This window comes from Vicia villosa, unplaced genomic scaffold (genome assembly GCF_029867415.1).
Source record: "Vicia villosa cultivar HV-30 ecotype Madison, WI unplaced genomic scaffold, Vvil1.0 ctg.000422F_1_1, whole genome shotgun sequence".
In the NCBI taxonomy this organism is placed as follows: Eukaryota; Viridiplantae; Streptophyta; class Magnoliopsida; order Fabales; family Fabaceae; genus Vicia; species Vicia villosa.
In genome coordinates, this window is record NW_026705199.1 from 726,445 (window position 1) to 747,055 (window position 20,611).

The following is a 20,611-nucleotide window of genomic DNA, read 5'->3' on the forward strand; positions in this document are numbered from 1 at the left end:
GGACTCGACCCTGAGGTCGCCTGTCACCACCTCTCCATTGATCCAGCCGTGAAGGCAGTAGTTCAATGTAGGCGCCGACAGTCTCCCGAGAAAGCGGAGGCTGCCGAGAAAGCTGTAAAAGACCTCTTAGAGGCAAATTTTATTTCCGAGGCCAAGTATTCAACTTGGCTCTCAAACGTTGTACTTGTCAAAAAATCTAATGGAAAATGGAGAATGTGTGTTGATTATACCGATGTTAACCGGGCATGTCCCAAAGATGCTTATCCATTGCCTAATATTGATAGGCTGGTCGACAACTCGGCCGGCTATAAACTGTTATCATTTATGGACGCTTATTCAGGTTATAATCAAATCCCCATGGCGAGGTGAGACAAGCAGTGCACTGCATTCATGACCGAGTCGGGTAACTATTACTACAACGTAATTCCCTTCGGACTCAAGAACGCCGGAGCCACATACCAGCGGATGATGAACAAGGTTTTCCGAGGAGAAATCGGCGACACCCTCGAGGTATATATGGACGACATGATCGTCAAATCTCGAGAAGACTCCGATCACACAGCACATCTTGAACGGGTGTTCGAGCAAGCCAGATCCTGCAAGATGCGTTTCAACCCAGAGAAGTGCACCTTCGGAGTACGAGCGGGCAAGTTCCTCGGTTTCTATCTAACCGAGCGAGGAATAGAAGCCAACCCCGATAAATGCCGAGCATTCTCTGAACTTCCTACCCCTAACAATAAAAAATCTATCCAAGTATTAAATGGAATGCTCACGGCACTATCCCGCTTCGTCGCAAAATCCGCCCAGCATGCCCTCCCATTTTTCAAGTTGCTCCGGAAAGAAGCGACCTTTGAATGGTCCGAGGAGTGCGAGCAAGCACTATCCCATCTCAAACAAGTGCTTTCCAAACCGCCCGTCCTCTCCCGACCAGATAGCAACGAGATTCTATACCTCTACCTGGCCGTCTCAAACGAGGCGGCCAGCGCGGCCTTAATCCGAGAAGCGGAAGACGGACAGAAGCCAATATACTTCACAAGCAAAGCCCTACAAGGGCCCGAGGTGCGATATCAACAGATAGAGAAAGTCGCGATGGCCCTAATAACAGCTTCCAGGAGGCTGAGGTACTACTTCCTCGCCCACACCATTGTCGTTCGGACAGACCAACCCATCAAACAACTTCTCAGCCGACCAGACATGGTCGGGAGAATGCTAAGATGGTCCCTCGAGCTATCCGAGTTCGACATACAGTACGAGGGTAGGAAGGCACTGAAAGCTCAGGCACTCGCCGATTTCGTGGCCGAGATGACCTCAATATCCAACTGCCTGACTCCCACCGAAAATAAATGGACCATCTATGTAGATGGCGCATCGAGCAACTCGGGAAGCGGAGCCGGCATTATCCTAGAAAACGACGAGGGGCTCATCATCGAAGTATCCTTGGTCTTGTCTTTCACCACGTCGAACAACCAGGCCGAATAAGAGGCTCTCCTAGCAGGCCTGCATCTCGCCGAAGACGTAGGTGCTCGGGAGGTCATGATTTACACCGACTCCCAGCTCGTCGCATCCCAAGTCAGCGGCGATTACCAAGCCAAAAACGACACACTAGCCGAGTATCTCACGCTCGTCAAAGAAAAAATGAAAAGATTCTCAAAGGCAGACGTCGCGCATATTCCCCGGGAGCATAACTCACGAGCCGACATATTGTCCAAACTTGCGAGCACAAGAAAGAAAGGAGGAAATAAGTCGGTAATCCAGGAAATCCTGCCCAGGACGAGCATAAGCAATAACGCGCAAGCTCTACAAGTATACGCTATCGGGGACGACCACTGCTGGATGACCCCGGTATATAACTTCCTCACGAAAGACGAGCTTCCCGCTGACGCGAAGGAAGCCTCAGCTATTAAGAGGCGAGCCTGCTCATACACTATCATCGAAAACAAACTATACCGACGAGGCTTCTCCATTCCTCTCCTTAAATGCGTCGACGCCTCGCAAGCACTTGAGATACTCCAAGAGCTTCACGAAGGGATCAACGGCCAACACCTCGGCGGCAGATCACTAGCGAGAAAAGCTCTCAGAGCCGGCTACTATTGGCCGACCATGCAGCAGGACGCCAAACAACATGTCCGGAAATGCGACAAATGTCAGTGTCACGCCAACATGCATCTAGCTCCCCCGAGCGAGCTTAAATCTCTCTCCTCGCCCTGGCCCTTCTCCACCTGGGGAATGGACCTCCTCGGACCTTTCCCGGTCGGGTCGTACCAGAATAAATACCTTGTGGTCGCTGTGGCCTACTTCACGAAGTGGATAGAAGCCGAAGCGCTCGCCAAGATCCCGTCCCAAAACGTGCTCCGTTTCTACAAACGAAACATACTCGCTCGGTTCGGGGTACCACAAGCCATAATCACCGACAATGGCACCCAGTTCACTGACAGAAAGTTCCAAGAGTTTGTGGCCAAGCTCGGCACGAAACAACATTTCACCTCAGTCGAGCATCCTCAGACGAACGGGCAAGCCGAGGCAGCCAATCGAGTCATCCTCCGGGGACTGAAGAGGAGACTCGGCGAAGCTAAAAAGGCTTGGGTCGAAGAACTACATAGTGTACTTTGGGCTTATAGGACAACCCCCCATTTGAGCACAGGCGAGACTCCGTTTAGACTAACCTACGGCACCGAAGCCGTCATCCCCGTGGAAATCCGAGAACCTTCTCGGCGCACCGAATCACCCCTCGAAGAAGAGCTCAATGACGAGGCTATGCGGGAAGAGCTCGATATTGTTGAGGAGATCCGAACAGGCTCCTCCCTCCGAGAAGCAAAACTAAAACAACAGATAGCCCTCCGCCACAACGCCAAAGTTATCAAGCGCGAATTCGAAGTCGGCGCCCTAGTACTCCGCCGAAACATGAAAGACTCGCGCGAGGGCAAACTATCCCCGAATTGGGAAGGCCCATACCGAGTTTACGATAAAACCGAGAATGGCGCCTATTACCTCGAGAATCTCCTCGGAGAAAAACTTGCTCGACCTTGGAACGCTGAAAAACTCAGACGTTATTACAGTTAGACACAACCTAACGCCCCCGGACACCTCTATCGAACACAGGTGGTAACCGGGCATGGACCCGCGCCATCGGTACGAACGCGAGTGCTCCACGACAGCAACGGTCGGACCCCCCCACAGAATGGAAGGACCGACCACACGGCGGATTCTACACCTAGACCCTCCGTGGAAGTACCTGTACGGCAGAACCCCAGCTCGCGATGGGATCGTTCACGCCGCGAGCACTTGGCCTCAACCGCGGTCTCGTGCTCGCTATCAGCGCACACCTGCTCTGCGCACCCGGCCCGTACACAACACGCCCGGGCAATCAACCTAGGCCGAGCATAACCAATAATTATCTAATATTCTAAGTGTTGGGATCACTCACCGGAATATACGAGCATGCAACAATAAAATTTCGAACACACAAGGCTAAATGGGCATGAGTAAACGAAATTATAAAACATTAACTGCCGACCAAATTGGTCGGCGATATCCAGATATTACAAAAAATGCCGGGCACGCAGGCCCCAAAATAATCCGGGCATAGCCCAACAAACATAAACTGGCACACAGGCCGAAGAAGACAGGCACGCAGGCCCAAGATAAAACTATCTATTCTTCGCCGTCGGGAGATTCGGGCACCAGAACCCCATCCACAATCTTCGAAGAAAGCCTAATGTTATCCTCCTTCAAGCCAGGGTTCAGAAGCTTCAGCTGACGAACCGCACGGTCAAACCCAGCTTCAGCCATGTCGGCGAGGCTCATTTTCAGGCTGTCTATCTTCTCCACGAGCTCGGCCCTGGACTTTAGAGCAGCCACGTCCGGTAACTCGTCGGCCGAGGGAGCCCATTCAAGCTGGAGGTCGGAAAGCTTCTTCTTCTCCGCTGCAATCTCCCCGTCCTTCTGCTTCAGAGCCGCATCAATTTTCTTCTTCAGCTTCTCACGATCGGCCTCCATGGTCTTCAGCTTGTCCTCGGCAGTCTTCCTAGCCGCCTCCGCCTTCTTCAGAGCCTCGGCCGAACTCGAGCCACCGCTGGCCAACACTTGTGCCATCCCCAAAACTCTCATCACGGCGGCGCTATCGCTCGCCAGCTGTTTCTGGAGGGCCGGGGGCTCCATCTCGCTGACCCGGCGGGCTTCATCCGGAGAGGTGACCAGGGGAAACTTTTCAAAATAACACCCATCTTTGTAGCAAGGAGGCAGTACGAAGCCACGCTCGGAGCCCAGATTCGACGGCTCATGACAAGGCTTCTTGGGAGACCTCTCATTCAAGTTCACCCGAGGAGAGCCAGCCGAGGCCGAGTTCTCTCCAGCACCAGTTCCCCGAGCCTTCTTCTGACGAATCTTCTTCGCATCCTGAGTCATCTTCAGGAGCTTGTCCTCCTTCTCCGGCATGGCATCTGAAAAAGGGAAACAAACAGGTTAGCAAGAACACCAAACAGAAAGGGCAAAACAAGGTAAATGGACACGACCTAACAGCGCCCGAGTCTCCTCGGGGGTCCGACAAGACAACAGGGCCTTAGTGTTAATAGCCCGCGGCTCCACAATCGGCACTCCATTCTCGTCCAAAACAGGATCCCCATTCTTCGTCACCCACTGAGACAAAGTGAAACTATCCACGTATTTACAGAGGGCCGAGTACGACTCTGTATCCTGCTCGTCCAGATCTCCGTCTTCCCAAGCATAGTTTTTCGGGGGTGACAAGAAGTGGCCCTTCCACCAAAAGAACGGGAACGCCGTGCAGAATTCCCTTACTACCTGCCCGTCCTCGTCCCTCTCTAACTCCCCGGCCTCGTCCCGCACAACTACCATATCAGACACCGCAGAATAAGCCGCCTGGCTGCGCGGACGGACGAGGAAGTACCGGTCCTTGAAACCTTTCACCGAGTCGGTGTACATCCCGAAAAGCTTTCTATCGGCATTTCTGAACGAGACCCAACTATACCGCCCGTCCGCCGTCTGCCTTTGGACACGAAAACACCTGCCGAACAGAGCGGTCGTAGCGCCGATACCCAGATAATCACAGACAATCTCGAATGCTCGCATAAAAGCAAAAGCATTCGGATGCAACTGGGACGGCGCCAGAGCAAGAAACGCCATCATCGAAGTCTGAAAACTGGAGAAGGGCAACCGAAAACCGAGCTCTTTGAATACGTATTCATACATCGCAAAGCTGTCCCCGTTGAACCGAGAACATATACGTTCGTCTGGGGACGGGCAACCTATTTGGTAATTCGGCGCTTCGCCCTCTCCTAAAACCTCAACTTCTTTGAAAGCCCCATCTAAAGACTCGGTATACCGAGAAACGACCGTCAAAGGTTCATCGGCTATCCAGTCGAGCGCGACCGTGCAGTCATAACTGAACAAAGGCATTGGGGAAACCCCTCCCTCGGCCTCCGAACCAGGGGAATCAGCATGGTCATCTTCGGTCGGGGAGGGCGTATTTTGAATCTCGACGATTTCAACGTCGGAGCTACTCGCCGTCGTATCTTCCGACCCGCTAGCCCACGAGTCAGATTCCGAACTGGACCCCGAACTGGCACTCGAATCAGATTCACCTGCACGCAGAAGGGAGAAGTGAATTCGACAGTTCACCAAATCCACCCTTCCACCGCTATGCAAGCGAAAGGGTAGAGCAGGAGCAGTAGAGCCCCCGGCTAAACCCCCATCAAGGACAGACGCCCGTCAGCCGAGGACTCACAAAAAATAACAAGGGACATCACAGCGGAAGTCGGATCTGAACAGGCGCGACGACCTAACCGCGAACATCATCCATCCCGCAAACTAACACTAACCCCCGGGCATCGCCTGGATAACCCGAGGAGGAAGTAATGACTGGGCGTAAGACTCAGCCGACATTGATGGCGAGGACCGTGAAAGTAAGAAATCGCAGGATCCCTAAACCCTACGGAAAAAGCATAAAACAACGAAGAGGTTCGCGAACTTACTTGCAGACATAATGACGATGGCTAGGAGAAACCTTTTTGGTGAACGGCGGTTAACACAACGAACAATAGGACGAACAACTGCTTCCGGGGACCGTCTGCCTAGAGCCGAGCGAGTGAGCAGAGAGAGAAAAGCGCCTAAATGAGGGGACTCACCCCTTTTTATAGGAAAGAGGCTCAAAAGGCGAAACGTCGCGCCCCCTGACAAGCGCCGCCTCCTAGACCCTAGGCCATCATTACCTATGCCACGTCAGCGCGTGTCGCGCACGCGAGACTTTTTCGTTCCAACCCACAGATCGTTCTTCCGAGCACATCTGGTAGACGAGGATCCATACCGCCGGGCATCACCAAGGTCATGGGGTCCGAGCATCATCAAAGTCATAACTTCTTGACCAGAAAGCTCCAACTTGGGGGGCTCCTGTTCTGGACTGGGCCAAGATTAGGCCTAACATAGTTTCGGCCCAGTAAACCTCAGAGGCCTAGGTTCCCCCGTGGCCCACCTCTGTGTCTAGGATGCCCACCGTAAACATGCTCGGCAAGTCCGTTTCCACGAACCACATGGTGCCCGGCAGGACTGCTCCCCTGCGAGCCAGTCAACGCCTGGCACAAGTGCTCCCCGCGAGCACCCTCGTTGCCGAGGACCTTGCTCCTCGCAGGGCTCCTTCATATCCGACCCTCTGAATAATACGGAACCAACGTGGCCCCTAAAAGACCGCGTCTCCCTTAAACTTCGGAGCGGTTAACCAGGACAGAGGGCATTCACGCACCTCCGATATTTCCGCTCAGGAAACCTGGAAGTCTCCTAGTTGGGCTTGGAAATCCAACCCAGTAGCGAGATCATGGCCCAGCGCTGGGGGCTATAAATACCCTCTTTCACTAGAGGGTCAGGTATTCACTTCTTTCTAACCTTTAGCTCGTACTTGCACTCCTTTGCTCGTCTACTCACTTTGGCATCGGAGTACCTTGCAGGTACACCCCCCTCCTCCTTCCTAGAAGATCCAGTCCGAGCAGCCAACGACGATTCTTCTGATCAGGTACGATCAGTTAGTTTTTATCATCCAAATAAATAGGAGTTAGTTCAGTTAGTATTCCCCATATAAATAGGAGTGTATGGGGCCGTAGTTAGTATGGTTATTATTATTTTCTGTTTTTCATATTAGGGTTTGGGCAGAGAGAGAATCATATCTCCTCTAAGGAGCATTTGCTCTGAGATTATAGGCATTTGTTTCTGTAATAGTTCTTAATTCAATAAATATTACATTTTTCATTTAACTTAATTTTCGATCTCTATCTCGATCCCTATCACTTTTCTTCGAACCTTTCCTCTTAGTTTTCTCAATAATCTAATGTTTTTCATTTGTCCACTCCATGGGTGTTCTCGCATAACCAATATGATTGAGAACATCGTGTCAGATCTTGGAGGTGACTTTGCAACGAAAGAATAAATGGTTCATGGTTTTCACTCCGCTGCAAAAGGCATAACCCTTGTCCACTTGGATTCCAAATTTCAGAAGCCAATCATTGGTATTATGGCCCCCTGCATACACAACCATAATAAAAACATTGACCTAAGGTTAGCACTATTTTTGTAGATAACACATCAGTTGTATGGTAAACTTCTTATTGACTTATCTCATCCCAAGCACCAGTACTTATAATAATATCACAACTCTTAGGCTATATTTGGGAGTTTGGAGGGGAGGGGAGGAGAAGGCTTCCAAAAACGAGTTTTTACAAAAAAAAACATAGAAAAATATTTGACATTTTTAAAAAAAATGATTTTGTTTAGAATGATAAAAGAGTCATTATCATTACAAAAATTTTAACTTTCAAAATAGTATAACAAACTAAAAGATATTTGGAAAATTTATGTAAGCCCTCCAAAACCCTCCTTCAATATAATTTTTGAGTTCCCCCATTTTATGAGATTTCTGGTGTTATGAATAAAATCAAACTCTCCAATACCCTCCTATCCAAAATGTTTTTACTATTTTCACCCAATTCTTTCTATTTTTCAAAACCTTCCCTCCCCTCCAAACTCCCAAACTTAGCCTTGATGATACTTGTCAGAATCCAAGATCCTCTGTGCTGATTCCAGTCCATTGCATCTTGGTTTTTCATATAGTATACATTAATCCACTTGACCCACAATTTGTCAGCCTTGGATTGAATATTCCTAAATAACTTCCCCATGGTGGCAGTATTCCATTCCCTAAGAGACACTACATTAAGTCCTCCTGTGTACTTGGGGCTACAAATCGAATTCCATGTTATAGGAGATTTCTTCAATTTTCCTTCCTTGCAGCACCAAAGAAAGTTTCAACAGATTGCCTCAATATGTTTTATGAGACTCTTAGGGAGGGAGAAAACATTCATCCACTAAGTTGTAACTCCAAATAGAACACTTCTAATGAGTTGGTACTTGCCAGTATAACTCAGAAGTCTTGAAGTCCAATGCTTAATTCTTCCCAAAATTTTGTCTACAAGTGGCCTACATTGGTGAATATTTAACTTCCTACTAGACAGTGGGACCCCTAGGTATTTGAATGAAATATCACCTGCAGTGAACCCGGTAATTGCCAATAACTGCTCCTTAGCTCCATCACTCAGACCTCCACAATAAACTATGCACTTGGTTGGACTGGCTTTTAACCCTGTTGCCTTAGAGAAATATGCAAAGATATCCATCATCTATTTTAATATATAAAAATCAATTACCACCAAATTCCCTTAATTACTCTAATCACAATCAATTAAACATGGTTTTACATACCCCTGAGCGTCATTTTACATCTAATCATGATTACATTCCAACAGCCAATTTAATGCAAAACTACTTTATTAGAATATGAAAAAAACTGCACTAATGAAATAAAAATTAAATCAATTCTCCATGTTCCAATGCTTACAATCTCAGGCTTGCCAATCTGCACATTAATGTAACCTGTTATTTTCATACTAATTAATGTTTTTCACTACTCCATGTATTGGAATAAACGTTTGCATAGCCCACCTTTTATGGTATACCCTTGGAAACGTAAGTCTTCTGAAAACTTAAAAAATTTGAATTTTGCTTTTAAACAATCAAAACCTTTTCAATTCCTATGCACAACTTTCAATCGTCTATAAATTAGTCTGCAATATTTCTTCTCATCTACCACTATTTCTTCTCACACGGTCTACTTTAGTAATCGTAAGACCTTACACTATATCCACCAATATTTCTTCTCATCTACCACTATTTCTTCTCACACGGTCTGCTTTAGTAATCCTAAGACCTTACACTATATCCACCATTATTTCTTCTGCTTCTTCCGCTTCACTTTTGTGTATTATTTTTTACTTGCAGAAATAGATTACAAAATTAGATCTAAAGCTAACCCAGTAGCAGTAAAGATATTCTTGATGATGGACTTTCATTAGCAGTATAGGTTAGTGGCGGATCTACTAAGGAGCTGGCAGGTGCAGTTCTCAATTTTTTTACAGCATTTACGATATACAGTAGAAAGTAAGGATAGAAATAAAGTGATGGCGGTTTTTGTGAGAAAAAGTCATAAAATACAGTATTGGAAAGATGAGAGAAGAAGAAAGTAAGTACTGGAAGAAGAAAGTAAGTACGGGAAGAAGAAAGTAGATCAAAGACCAGATGTAAATAACACAAATGAAGCGGCTACTGGGAATTAGGAATGGGAACGAAAGAATAATTAGGGTTGGTTTTAATAATGGGCTTAAAAATATCCTCATGGGCTAATGAACTAATACCACTTAATTTTTTCAAAAAGAAAAGGTCTTGCTTTTTTTATTAAATCTTATTTTCTTTAAAAACATTGTTCATTTTTCTTCTCTTTAATTTATGAAATCTTTTTACTCAATAATAAATAATCTGGAGCTTTTATTGTTATTTATTGGTGTTTATTTTCTTTAAAGTTTTTGTGATAATTCTACTTGACTTTTTTTCATCTTTTTTAAAGTATAAATGAAGAAAAAAGAACACATTGTTTTCTTCTAAAAATTATTTTAGAAAATTTTTATCTAAAAATATTAGCTATAACGCAATTAGTTAATGATTTATTATTTTAGACCAATCATGACATAGAGTTTAATAATTTATTATTTTAGACCAATCATGACATAGAGTTTTGGGCTTAGACTCACGTTAGTAGAATAGATTGAAATTGGTCATTTGAATTAAGTTTAGTAGTGATAATTTATGTATTTTGTTGTTAAAGTTGTTTAAAAAAAAGCAATTTTTTTTAAAGAAGCTGAGTTGGAAGCATAACTCAGTAGAGGAAGAAAGAATCGACGATAAAATAAAAGTTGGGGAGAGATAATTGTGATTTGTTGATTGCTTTTTCCATATTATGCTTTTTAATTGGTTTGTTAATTGCTATTATTTGAATTTAATGTGGACTTTTTCCAAGATCATGTGCATGCATGCAAGTTGCAGCGTCCATCACCACTAGCCCAACGCCCACTTTGTTTTATTGGTTGTTTTTGCCCCATTTTTAATAATTACAATTAACACTAATATCATGTTATATCATATATTTTTTAACAACGAATAATAATAAATACTAATAATGTGATAAATACAATAAAAAATATCAAAATGATATATAATAAAATGACAATTATCTACTTTTCTAAATTTCTAATAAATAAATAAAACTACTACTAAAGTTATTGATTACATTAATTAAACTTATTTAAAGGGTGGTTTTCATAACCATTATTATAATTTTGCATCCATAGTTATTGAGTTCATACATAATTAATTATTTACCTTTAAATAATATACCTAAATTAAACTAATTTAGAGGGTGATTTTCTTAACCATAATTATAATTTTGCATCCATAGTTATTGAATTTATACATAGCTAATTACATACCTTTAAATAATATATTATTTTATAATCTCTCATTCAATAATTAACTTATTCTTCAATATATTTTGTTTACTTAAAAATAATACATTTTCTTTCATTAATAATTTTATTCTTCAATATGGTATAATCCATATATTTTTTTTAATTTTCTTATATATGTAATTCATATAAATACTTATTAATAAAACGTTAAATTAATTAATTCAATTTTATTTTGATTTTCAAATTTGTTTTTGATTTAGAGTGTCAATTTTATAGGCAACAATAATTTGCTTCTATAAAAATTGTTTCAATCAATTAAGTATGATTTCTTTTATAAATTTTTTAAGCAAAAATATCATATACCTGATAAAAAATGATATATATTATTATTACATGATACAAATAAAAATAAAATTGACATGAAAAAATGTTAGCATTTATTTATGATAAGATGTTAACATTTATTCTAAAAGTTGATACATATATTTGTTTTTATTAAAAAACATGAGAAAATTATGATTGATGAATAAACAAATTTTTTTATGAAAGACACAAATTTATTTCTTTTTTATATTTAAAACAAAAGGCCAAGATATCAACTATTATATATTTATTTACTATTTATAAAAATATTATATATAAGTAGTGTACATCCTCATATTTAATTCTTTAAAAAAAACTTTTAATATATTTAATTGAAAAAAAATAGGTATAAGAATTTCCCGGGAGAGTTTAAAATTGGGATTGCAATTTTCTCACGTAAAATTTCAAAAGGAAGGATAAGATTTCACGTTTGACTACGATTCTCTCATATAAAAATTTCACTAAAAATAAAGTGTCTTCATGGTTCGGAGGACCATCTTAAATTCCAATAAATTAAATATATGATTCACTGAAGTTCAATGGAGAGTTAAAAAAATTAGGATTTGATTTAATTCATAAATTAAATATGATTTTCAATTTATTTATTTCAATCTAAATTAAAAATTAACTACACACAAATAATTATAAAATGCATTAAATTATTACGTGCCAAATATTTACGTTTCAATTAAATTATTACCATTTTTATTATGTGACTCTTTACGTGCCAAATATTTATGTTTCAAATAATTCAATCATGCTTTGTTTCTTTTTCCAATTTAATTATTTTGATTCTCAATGTTAATTGTAGCTAACAAGTCTTAAATGCATTATTACTTTAAATAGTAATCATATATATAATCATATTTGACCTAAAGTCTTTTCCCAAACCCTATTATACTTCCAACAGTTTTTCTCGGTTAAAGAAATTAACATATTGGAAATAGAAAATTAACCTTTTGAAATCCCACTCTATTCATTCATCAAATTTTTGTTTCGATTTATAGTAGATTTATGATTCACACCAACCTCTGCGTTTGGTTTACTTGCCTTTTATTTATTAATGTATTTTTTCAGTGACAAAGAGTAGAAAATTTGACTACATCAAGGACATTAACAAAAAAAAAAAAGTGGAGATGGTTCGATGGGAGAACAGTCTCATTTTTCATTAAATTTTCATAATAATCAACATTAAGAGTTTATTAATAACAATTATACATTAATCAACCTAATAAAAATATTATGTTGAGTTAACAGCCCCAAATTATTAATCATAGAAATAATAATATTTTTAAAATTAATATATAATAATAATAATATCTCTAAAAGTTATTTATGTCTAAAAAAATTCACACGATTAACTTTTTTTTTGTTTTCCAATCCTAATTTATTTAATAAAATATTAAATAGTTTTATTTTATTTTATCGCAATAAAGGACCCAATAGAGGTAGATTTTAGTTGTAGTAGGTTTTAGTTGTAGGTGGTAATAATTAATAGTCTTTTTTAATTAGAAGTTTGAAGAAAATGTCATTGGCAATATGTAGTTTTAGGTGATAATAATTAGTCTTCTTTTTTAACATTTACAATTATTAATATTTTTTAAGAAATAATTGATCTACTATTATAATAACTACTATCATAATAAGAAAATCGATGTCTACCAAAATTAATTTCATGTCCAAGTTTAAACAAATATTTTAATCCGATTTTCATGCCTTCAATTGTCTTTTTTTCATCATCAACTCATATTAGCATGCCTTATGTCTTTAATATTTGACAATATCTAAAAACAATCATTATTTCTTTAGCATGCTTCAAGTTTTCCAATCAATTCCAATATCTAAAAGTAATCATTACGGTTAATTAATCATAAAAAGTGAAATTTATATAACTCTCTACCTTCCATACAATATCAACAAATATATAGTACCTTGACATAATTCAAATTCAAATAGAGGAATCAATATAAAATAGTTGTAAATAAACACTACAACGAGGAAGGGCTTTTAAAGCGCTTTTTTTGGCCTTTAACAGCGCTTTAAAGCGCTGCCAAAGCCAGCGCTGGCATAGGCTACGAAAGCGCTTTTAAAAGCGCTCTGGTAGGCCCCCCTATAAGAGCGCTTTTCTGGAAAAAGCGCTCTTGTAGGCCCCCCTTTAAGAGCGCTTTTCAGGAAAAAGCGCTCTGGTAGGCCCCCCTTTAAGTGCGCTTTTTCCAGAAAAGCGCTGGGATAGGCCCCCCTGTGAAAGCAAAAAAAAAAAAAAAAAAGCAACATACTAAAGCGCTTTTGTAAAAGCGCTCTTATAGGGTGGGCTTTAAGAGCGCTTTTTCCAGAAAAAGCGCTCTGATAGCCCCCCCTATAAGAGCGCTTTTACAAAAGCGCTTTAGTATGTTGCTTTTTTTTTTTTTTTTTGCTTTTTTATTAATCTTTGGCAGCGCTTTTAAAAAGAAGCGCTTTAGTATGTGGGCCTTTAAGAGCGCTTTTTAGAAAGCGCTTTAGTAGTTAAATGAGGTATTTTAATGTGCAGCCTGTAATTTAATCCTCCCAGTCGACCTGTAATATTTTCGACCTGTAATATGTTTTCAGCCTGTAATATTTTCGACCTGTAATTTATTTTCGGCGATATTATTTCAGCCATCAGTAAGACAATATATATATATACTAATATAATACCATTATAATATCCAAAATTATGTATATACATCATTACAACATCAATAATATTATAGTACTTCAATTCGACACAAATCCTACATGAAAAAGCGCTTAATATAAAAATGACACAAATCCTCTTTTATTTCTTCCAACTTAAGTTTCGGGTATCCAGCGGCACGGAATTCGTCAAGGTACTACAAAACAAAAACAAAATATGAATGATACATTTAGTTAAATGTAATAAATTATATGAAATTATCTTAAGTTAATTATAAATTCATACCGTGAGCGGAATCTCTAATTGATTTGCCTGAAGGATTTCTTTCATAAACCTCAATACAAAGTATCCGCAATCGTAACTGTTTTTCTGTTGCGGACACTACATAGAAAAACAAATAAGATTCTATAGTTGTGCATTGTTTTATCAAGTAGCATAAATATATTATAAGCAACATTGTGAAAAATAATGTACCTGCACTTGGATCCAAGTAATGTTGCTAGATTTAGTTCGGGATACCTGTGCGTCCCGTTGACTTCGGAACACTTGTATTGATCTAATTAACAAATATATAAAAGCATATGTTTAGATCAATCCCACAAATAAGTAAATATATATATAAATATACACGAATATATATTTAGAACGATCCCACTTACAAATCAACGATGTCCTTCATGGCCGGATAATTGGTCCATTCACCATTTACCGAATTCAGATAATACACGACTTCCCTTATAGGGTTGATAGCAAGCAGCAACCAGTGTGCTCTATAAATAAAAACAATAGGTTATATGAAAATTTTGCTATACACAAAAGAAACAGAGATTAGATGAACAAAGAATGAGAAACTAACCCTATTGGTCGGGTATTATACGCCCAAAGATGCAGACATTCTGTATTGCCGGTGGACATGAATCTATCGACTAATCGCTGTCTAACTGATTCCCGTTCCGAAGCAATTGCCATTCCGCTGCAGTGGGCGGAAGACACGAAACGGAATCTGTTAGACAACGGAGTCCCGCGCAACACTCTGTCATACAACAACCTTAAATAAAAACATAATAAACATTAGATTATTTTCATTGAAATGTGTAAATAAATTATATCGTGGGACTAATTAAATAATATATCGGATGAGGGAATATTACCGGATGTATGAGTGCATGTTATTGACGCCTAGTTGATCATGCTTAAAAATCTCCTCCAAGTCATCAAGTGTAATAAGTGACTTGAATTCAATACCGAAGACACTCTCATCCATAACGATTTCACGTAAAGCACCATCCTTCAAATCGGACATATCAACCATTGTTGCAAGCGTCGACCGGTACCGAGGCACAAAAGCACCGCCTTTTTTTCCCGCTGGCTTCGGAGGACCAGTGGGTGGTACGGTACGAACTTGCTGCGTCACTTGTTGTGACTCTCGAGCGGATGCCTAAAAATCATATAAGTTAGGTAAAATATAAAATCATGCAGATTTAGATTCAGATTAATTATTAACACTTTAAATGTACCTCTTTTAGTGATGCAACGGACTCCTCCTCCTGTAAAATCCCTTTACCCTTAACTGTGGGTTTTATAGGAGCAGTCTAAAATTAAAATGTAAAAAATAATTAATAAACGGTTTAGAATTGACATTCGAAAACTAAATGATTCATAATCGTTTTCAATATACCTCATCACTAATGGTAATGAGCTCCGAGGGCCATGCAACAAATGATCCTATTGCATCTCGCAGCAATGTCGTCTCTGAGACCATGTCAGGTACCGGTAGCATCGCATCATGATCTACTACAACATCCACCGATACTTTCAGGTGTCCATCCGGGAGCGGTCTATGGTGAAGTAAATCTCCCAAAGTGTTGTGCACTTTTCCCTTGCCAACTAGTCGATAACTCGGTTCCGATAAGTATAGTTGGCAAGATGAAATGCCCTAAACCAATAGTAAATATAAAGTCATTATCATTAATAAAATAGAACAATTTAAAAGGAAAAAAAATTATAATTGCCTCGGGAAATTTCCTTTGATAGTTGATACTAGCCTTATCACTAGTTTCTTTCACCGATGAAGTGTTGCACTTTTCTCTCATATACGCCTCTTTATCTCTTTGCAATTCAGAGACTTGTGCTTGCGATTCCGTCAACTTTTGCAACACTTCTTCATTTGAAGGATTTCTTCTCCTAGGACTCTTGTAAAAAGAGGTTGGAGTCACACCATGACCCTTACCCCTCACCCGACCGGGATACTCAGGAGCATCTAGTGCTCTACTAAGTACGCTCCCCTCACCGGTGGATGCCGATTGCGACAAGGTCTCCTGTAATTCATTTACATTAAAAAATCATTTATATATTAAAAAACATTTGATTTAATTAAAGACACAGTATTATACTTACACATTCAGTAAAAACTCTCTGAACTTCGGGATCGACAGCATGATCCTTGCCCACACGAGCTTCCCTCCACAACACATGTTCAGGAAGTGAGGTTTCCTCACTTTTAGTCTCCTCTAACTATGCATTGACACAAATGATAAAATCGTCAAATAAAACACATTTAGACAATTAATTAAAACGCATTTCTATTTACTTACAATTTTATCCTCCAAGAGTGCATATCCCAAACGCCCTTTTTTGTATGGATATGCGGGTTTGGATGCTCTCGCACTATTCTTGGCACTCCTTTTCCGAAAATCTTCATCTCTTTGCTCTACAAACTTAGCCCAATCTTCTTCACCAATGAAGATCTCATACTTTTTTGGCCGTCCCGGTGCCTCTTCAAGAAAGTTTCCATCTTTATCCTTAAGATAAGTGTTTGTCAAAAAAGCTTTCCACCCTCTATATCTTTTGCCGGCCAAACCAAGTATGTAGCGTCTACGATCATCTGGTATCTCAAAAGTCCTCTGCAAAAAAACATACTCATAGTGTGTTAGTATAAGTAATTTAAACAATTTATCGTCAAGATAATAACAACAATTAACCATATATGATATATACCTGAAGCTCGTCCCAAATCGCTTTTTTTTTCGCATCCAAGTCTTCGCTTTTCAGATTCCATTTAGCTACGGAGACCGGAATATGCATACGAACAAGTGTACCAATATAACTTGTCAACTTTGCAGAATTAGGACCAATTGCTTGTTTATCAGAATTCCATTCCAATCGGTATACTAATCCTTGGTCTCTATGTCGAACGATTCCCTTCATGATAGTGATGCCTCGTGCAACTTCTTTTGCTTCAGTATCAGGTGGAGCATTTGTATCCGTGGCATCTCTTTCTTGAGCATCTCTTTCTTGTGAGTTTTCAGGTGGAGCATCTCTATCCGGAGCCATTTAACCTGTATCAAACAAACTAAAGCACATTAGTACACTATTAATAAGCTAACAATCTATACAAGTAAAATGGAAGTCAAACCATGCATGTACAAGTAAATCGGAAACGAAATCGGTACAAATCAAAATAAGCGTCAAAAAATAAAGTTGTCGGAATTGAACGAAATTTACATGGCTATGGTAAAACGTCCCCACGGACTCAAAAATAAAGTCGGTTTTCCGAAATTCAGACCCTAAGCCCGACTTTTGATTACGGGCAGAAGCAAAACCGATAAAAAAACAGTCCCGAAATGAACATATAAGTGCATGAGCAGCTCCGGAATCGTCAAAATAGTATAGTTACATGTAAAGAAGTCGACAAACGGATACATGGTTGAAAAGTTATGTACAAAAACGAGAATATGCACCAAAATTGAATAAGTACTATACTATTGATTAAAACAATCGGTACAAATTGAATAAAACAAATTAGTCGGAATATGTATACTATTACCTTTATCACTAACGTCTCTTTCTTTTCTTGGTAGGATTGTGTTCTACGCGTCTCTTAACAACGCGGACGGTTGGATTGATCCAAATACCCTCATTATGATCATTTCTAGTACAAGATTCATTCTCATTTTGATCGTTTCTTGTACAAGATTCAATGCCAACACAATTATCACCTTGATCTTCAATGTTTTCATCTACTATTTTGTTAGATAAAAGCACTATAGACCATTTCGTACTTGTCGGATCATTGACATAGAACACTTGTTTAGCTTGAGAGGCTAAAATGAAAGGCTCATCTTTGTACCCTACCCTATTGAGATCCACTTGCAAAAATCCTGACTTATCCATTCGTATGCCACTATTATTTTCAACCCACTTGCAACCAAATACAGGAATATGAAACTTCGCGTAATCAAACACCAAAATGCGCTCGATAACCCCAAAATATGACAAATTTGCAAATTTCGGATTTAAGTCATTCGCACTTGATATGTGCATTGCTTCAGCTACCAAGGTAACACCACTATTTTGCATAGTACTTTTATCATCCTGTTCTTTGGTATAAAATGTGTATCCATTAATAGCGTATGCGCTATAAGAAAGCACAATTACAGTTGGACCATAGGCTAAACATCTCAACCTTTCTGTTACTGAAGCAGGATCTGAACGATACTTTGAATAAATATGATCCCTAAACCACGGTATGAAACTTCGATTGTGCTCTCGTACTATCCAGTTCTCATTTCTATTTGGATTTAAATCTCGGAGAACAACCTTGTGCATTTCAACATACGGCTCAACCTCAATCTCATTGTGCAGAACATACAAGTGCGCTTGATCCCGTTCGACCATTGATACTGTCACAACTTTATTTCCAATTAGCCTTTTTCCTTCTTTTTTTTCGACAATATGAGATTTGGGGAGTCCAATTGATTGAACATTTGACAGATATTCAGTACAAAACTCAACCGCTTCTTCAACAACGTATCGTTCGGCAATACAACCCTCCGGTCGACTTCTGTTTTTCACGTACCCTTTTAATATTTTCATATAACGTTCAACAGGGTACATCCATCTCATATAAGCTGGTCCGCACAATTGTGTCTCTTTCACAAGATGAACGACTAGATGAACCATTATGTCAAAAAACGAGGGAGGAAAATACATTTCAAGATCACATAAAGTAACAACTATCTCTTTTTGCAATGTTGGTAAGATCGCGGGATCGACCACCTTACTGCAAATTGACCTGAAGAAGAAACACAGCTTAGTTATTGCGCTTCTTACTTTTTCTGGCAGAATAGAACGTATACCTATTGGTAAAAAATGTTCCATTATAACATGACAATCATGCGTCTTCAAACTCTTTAACTTGAGGTCTTTCATGGACACAAGTCTTCTAATATCTGAAGAGTAGCCTTCTGGAACTTTAACTTCACTGAGGAACTTACACAATGTTTTCTTCTCCTTTCTAGATAGAGTGTAAACAGCAGGTGGCAGATATGTTCGTCTTCCTTTCGTCACGGGTCTCAATTCAGTTCTCATCCCCATGTTTACCATGTCATTCCTTATGTTAACGCCATCCTTAGACTTTCCTGGTATATTGAGTAACGTACCTATAACGCTGTCAAATACATTTTTTTCAATATGCATAACATCCAGGAAATGTCTTACGTACAACGACTTCCAATATGGAAGTTCAAAAAAAAATGGACTTCTTCTTCCACCCACCCTTGACAAGTGAATGTGCAAAAGGCTTGCCAAACTGAGTGCTCACATCTTTCACCTTTTCAAAAATTTGATCACCTGACAAAAAAGGCGGGGCTGTACCATGTTCGGCCTTTCCGTTGAATGCTTTTCTCCACCCACGGTAGTGATGATTAGAATTTAAGAATCTACGATGACCGAGAAAGACATTCTTCTGACAAAGATCCAATCGTGTCGTATCGGTTTCATCTTCACAAACGGGACACGCCTTTTGACCTTTATTGCTGTACCCGGATAGATTTCCGTATGCTGGAAAATCATTAATTGTTCCAAACAACATCGCCCTCAAGTTGAAACTTTCCTTCCTATACCCATCGTAAACCTCCACACCGTTGTCCCACAAAAACTTTAAATCTTCGATTAACGGTGCCAAGTATACGTCTATGTCATTCCCTGGTTGTTTAGGCCCATAAATTAGCATTGATAACATCATGTACTTACGCTTCATACATAGCCACGGAGGTAGGTTATAGATCATAAGAATCACAGGCCATGTGCTATGCGAGATACTTTGAATACCATGCGGGTTCATTCCATCAGTAGACAATGACAACCGAAGGTTTCTTGCTTCTTTTCCAAATTCAGGATAATCAGTATCAACTTTCATCCATTGTGGTGAGTCTGCCGGATGTCGCAACTTTCCATCAATAATTCTTTCATCTGCATGCCAAGTCAAGTGTCTTGAATCGGTCTCACTACGATACATGCGTCTAAATCTCGGAATTATAGGAAAATACCATAAGACTTTAGCAGGAGACAACTTTTTCTTATATCGAGGGGCACCACATTTAGGACACTCATTCAACGCTGCATACTCGTTTCGAAACAAAACGCAATCGTTTGGACATGCATGTATCTTATCATAGCTCATGCCAATAGAGGACAACATCTTTTTGGCTTCATACGTTCGATTGGGAAGAACATTATCCTCTGGTAGCATATCTTTCATAAGGGCTAATAACTCTGTGAAACTTTTATCCGACCATCCATTGTCCGCCTTTAAGTTGTACAACTTTAACACCGCAGACAATCTTGTGAATTTTGAACAACCATCATACAACGGTTTCTCTGCATCGCTTACCAACCTCTCAAACATTTTGGGACAATCCGCAAGATCTTCTTCAAGCGCTTCTGCAATCTCCTCGACTCG